Source organism: Durio zibethinus, chromosome 20 (assembly GCF_047325235.1).
Source record: "Durio zibethinus cultivar Kanyao isolate XHJ-2024 chromosome 20, ASM4732523v1, whole genome shotgun sequence".
Taxonomy (NCBI): Eukaryota; Viridiplantae; Streptophyta; class Magnoliopsida; order Malvales; family Malvaceae; genus Durio; species Durio zibethinus.
This window is the reverse complement of record NC_143181.1, coordinates 23,007,501-23,012,500: the sequence shown is the minus strand read 5'-3', so window position 1 is coordinate 23,012,500 and position 5,000 is coordinate 23,007,501. Positions and strand designations below refer to the sequence as shown.

General features: G+C 56.3%; 1 non-coding gene across 1 annotated transcript in view; it reads right to left on the bottom strand.

The window, feature by feature from the left end:
* The window catches only part of LOC149513183 (18S ribosomal RNA), a 1,809-nt gene extending 609 nt beyond the window's left edge, over window positions 1-1,200 (bottom strand). Inside the window, exon 1 of the ribosomal RNA XR_016330906.1 lies at window positions 1-1,200. This exon is cut by the window's left edge and continues 609 nt beyond it. This is a non-coding gene — a ribosomal RNA (18S ribosomal RNA).
* Between the last annotated feature and the right edge of the window lie 3,800 nt (window positions 1,201-5,000).

Here is a 5,000-nt window from a genome sequence, read left to right as displayed (position 1 = left end):
TGTTGAGTCAAATTAAGCCACAGGCTCTACTCCTGGTGGTGCCCTTCCGTCAATTCCTTTAAGTTTCAGCCTTGCGACCATACTCCCCCCCGAAACCCAAAGACTTTGATTTCTCATAAGGTGCCGGCAGAGTCTTAAAAGTAACATCCACCGATCCTTGGTCGGCATCATTTATGGTTGAGACTAGGACGGTATCTGATCATCTTCGAGCCCTCAACTTTCATTCTTGATTAATGAAAACATCTTTGGCAAATGCTTTCGCAGTTGTTCATCTTTCATAAATCCAAGAATTTCACCTCTGACTATGAAATACGAATGCCCCCGACTGTTCCTGTTAATCATTACTCTGATCTTAAAGGCCAACACAAAAGGATTGAAATCCTATGATGTTATCTCATGCTAATGTATACAAGCGTAGGCCTGCTTTGAGCACTCTAATTTCTTCAAAGTAACAGCACTGGAAGAACGATCTGGGCAATTAAGTCCAGGAGCGCATCACCGGTAGTAGGGATGAATAGACCGATGCTCACCGTGAGGTAGATCTGATGACCCAACCCTAGTTCTAACTATGAGCTTTTTAACTGCAACAACTTAAATATACGCTATTGAAGCTAGAATTACTGTAGTTACTGGCACCAGACTTGCCCTCTAACGGATCTTCGTTAAGGGATTTAAATTGTACTCATTCCAATTACCAGACTCATAGAGCCTAGTATTGTTATTTATTGTCACTATCTCCCCGTGTCAGGATTAGGTAATTTGCGCGCCTGTTGCCTTCCTTGGATGTGGTAGCCGTTTCTCAGGCTCCCTCTCCGAAATCGAACCCTAATTCTCCATCACCCGTCACCACCATTGTAGGCCACTATCCTACCATCGAAAGTTGATAGGGCAAAAATTTGAATGATGCATCGTCGACACAAAGGTCGTGCGATCCGTCGAGTTATCATGAATCATTAGAGCAACGGGCATAGCCCGCATCGACCTTTTATCTAATAAATGCATCCCTTCTAGAAGTCAGGGTTTGTTGCACGTATTAGCTCTAGAATTACTACGGTTATCCGAGTAGTAGATGCCATCAAACAAACTATAACTGATTTAATGAGCCATTCACAGTTTCACAGTCTGAATTAGTTCATACTTACACATGCATGGCTTAATCTTTGAGACAAGCATATGACTACTGGCAGGATCAACCAGGTAGCATTCTTTCAGGACATTGGCACTGCATGGGCCTCGATGCACCGACTGAGCGGTGGAGAGAGCCCAACGTGGAGCACAAGCATTGTGCGTGTCGAGCATGTGAAATGCATAGCATAGGACGAATGGAGGTCGAGAGCCCGCGACCGCTAAACATTCTGCATCCGAGAGCATGATTGAACGTTGGTGCACCAATGCGGCCACGGATGATTGGGTGGCACGCTTGGGACACCGACCACAATTGATGTCTGACCCGTGGCCCCTCGAGACACGAGACGGAAGAGGGATGGTGAGACATCCGATTTCCATTGATTCAGGTATGCAACACAGGATCCCGATCGTGCCCCCTGGGTACGACGATCGCATGGAGGGAGATTGAAGAGGATGACGGGTCGACAGTTCGATGCATCGAGCACGGAGCCTACCAACACGCACAACCATAGCACCACTCATATGCCCATTGCGTACAAGTGGCAGCATCCACACGCGCCGGTCCACAACCCACCCGGTCGATTACTCGACGAGCGAGCGGAGGAAACGAGGTGTGAGGCCACGCCACAATCGCTTGGCATGAGAAAAACATGAGCAAGGGCCACGAGACTGCCCCTACCATCCAACAGGCAACAACAAAGTGACACCACCAATGCTTGGCCCGGTTGGGATTGCACGTGTGAGCTTTGTTGACACCACCCCAGGGGGACGTTGCCTGATTCAGGGACTTGTTCCTGGGGTCTTGAGCAGCGTCGGCTGCGTGCATGACCTCATCGAAGCCTAGGCATTTTTATGGTCGATGAGAAGGGACTACGAGACTATCAAATACTGAGAGACCTGGCCAGGCCAAGCCCGCAACCGCGGCTTCTGCTCGCACCACCCCAGGGAGCCGTTGCCCGATTCAGGGACTTGGTTTGGGGTCTAGGGCAGCATCCACTGCATGCACAGGCTCAAGCTCAGCTCCCCATTTTCGCATGCACACCAACCGATCCAAGCCATGGGCATCTGTCGGTCACCAGAGCAACCAATCATCGAACAAAACGATCGGAAGGCATGAATGCCTTGTATTTCGCTCGAGGGACATTGCCCTGGGTGTACGCAATGGGAGGCCCATCACGCACATCGACTCCCCCCGTGGGGGGGAGAGGGGGTGTCGGACCACCATCCCCTAAAGAGCATTAGAGATTTTACAGATATGCTACTAGTAGACGTTAAAGTGTCTGAAACGGGGACACTTTTTCCCAAGAGGCATATCTCGCACCGAGGGTGAGCAGGTGTCGATGGTGGTTGAGGCATGTGCCCGCACCAAGGCCCAGCGCATGCCGATGGTGGTCGAGGCAATCGCCCGCATCAGCTCGAGGCATATGCCGACACCAAGGCCCAGTGTGTGCCGATGGTGTTCGACGCAGGGGTCATCTTCTGTCAATGGTGGTGAGGTAAGAGCTTGCACCAAGGGCCGGCTTATGCCGATGGTGCTCGAGGCAACCACCCGCACCGGGACCCAACGTGTGCCAATGGCATTCGAGGCAACTGCCTGCACCGGGGCCCAGCGTGTGCTGATAGTGATCAAGGGAACCGCTCACACCAGGGCCCAGCGTGTGCCGATGGTGCTAGAGGCAACCGCCCGCACCAGGGCCCAGCATGTGCCGATGGTGTTCAAGGTAACAGCCCACACCAAGGCCCAGCATGTGCTGATGGTGCTCGAGGCAACCGCCTGTACCAAGGCCCAGCGTGTGTCGATGGTGCTCGAGGCAACCGCCTGCACCAGGGCCCAGTGTATGTCGATGGTGTTCGAGGCAACTGCCCGCACCAGGGCCCAACGTGTGCCGATGGTCTCGAAGCAACCACCTGCACCAGGGCCCAACGTGTGTCGATGGTGCTCGAGGCAACCTCCCGCACCAGGGCCCAGCGTGTGCCGATGGTGATCGAGGCAACCACCTGCACTAGGGCCCAGCGTGTGCCGATGGTGATCGACCAGCATGTGCCGATGGTGTTTGAGGTAACCGTCCACACTAGGGCCCAGCGTGTGTCGATGTTGCTCGAGGCAACCGCCCGTACCAAGGCTCAGTGTGTATCGATGGTGCTTGAGGCAATCGCCCGCACCAGGGCACAGTGTGTGTCGATGGTGCTCGAGGCAACCGCCTGTACCAGGGCCCAGCATGTGCCGATGGTGCTCGAGGCAACCGTCCGATGGTGATCGAGGCAACCGCCCGCACCAGGGCCCAGCGTGTGCTGATGGTGCTCAAGGCAACCGCCTGCACCAGGGCCCAGCGTGTGCCGTTGGTGCTCGAGGCAACCTCCCGCACCAGGGCCTAGCGTGTGCCGATGGTGATCGAGGCAACCGCCTGCACTAGGGCCCAACGTGTGTCGATGGTGATCGACCAGCGTGTGTCAATGGTGATCGACCAACGTGTGTCGATGGTGTTCAAGGCAACCGCCCGCACCAGGGCCCAACATGTGCCGTTGGTGCTCAAGGTAACCTCCCGCACCAGGGCCTAGCGTGTACCGAGGGTGATCAAGGCAACCGCCCGCACCAAGGCCCAGCGTGTGTCGATGGTGATCAACCAGCGTGTGTCGATGGTGTTCAAGGCAACCGCCCGCACCAGGGCCCAGCGTGTGCCGATAGTGAGGGCCCAGCCTGTGCCGATGATGTTCCAGGCAACTGCCCACACTAGGGCCCAGTGTGTGCCGATGGCGCTCAAGGCAATCGCCCGCACTAAGGCCCAACGTGTGCCGATGGCGCTCAAGGCAATCGCCCGCACTAAGGCCCAACGTGTGCCGATGGTGACTGAGGCAACCACCCGCACCAGAGCCTAGCATATGCCGATGGTGCTCGAGGCAACCGCTCCCACTCGGGCCCAGCGTGTGCCGATGGTGCTCGAGGCAACCGCCCGCATCAGGGCCCAACGTGTGCCGATGGTGATTGAGGCAACCGCCCGCACTAGGGCCCAGCATGTGTCGATGGTGATCGACCAGCGTGTGTCAATGGTGCTTGAGGTAACCACTCACACCAGGGCCCAACGTGTGTCGATGGTGCTCGAGGCAACCGCCCGCATCAGGGCCCAGCGTATGGCGATGGTGATCGAGGCAACCGCTTGTACTAGGGCCCAGTGTGTGTCGATGGTGCTCGAGGCAACCGCCCGTACTAGGGCCCAGTGTATGCCGATGGTGTTCGAGGCAACCACCCACACCAGGGCCCAGCGTGTGCCGATGGTGCTCGAGGCAACCACCCGTACCAGGGCCCAACGTGTGCCGATTATGTTCAGTGCAACCGCCCGCACCAGGGTCCATCTTCTTCTGATGGTGGTCGAGGCAACCGCCTGCACCAGGGCCTAGCGTATGCCGATGGTGCTCGATGCAATAGCCCGCACCAGGGCCCAGCATGTGTCGATGGTGGTTGAGGCAACCGTCCGCACCAGGGGCAAACTTGTGCCGATGGTGGTCGAGGCAACCGCCTGTACCAAGGCCCAGCATGTGCCAATGGTGATCAAGGCGATCGCCTACACCAGGGCCCAGCTTGTGCCGATGGCGATCGAGGCAAGTGCCCGTACCAAAGGGCAGCCTGTACCGATGATGGTCGATGTATATGCCATCACCATCAGACATCATGTGCCATTGATGGTCGAGGCCTTGGTCGAAGTTCAATTTTGAGCCACGGTGCACATGCTGGGCTCGGGCATATGCTGGTGCCGTATTTTTTTTGCCAGGGGTAGCATCGCCAGAGCATCGTCGGAGCATCGTCGGAGAACCTAACCGACGGCATTGGGGTTCCGATGATTGGGAGGGGGCCGGGGGGTGTGCGCACATGATGT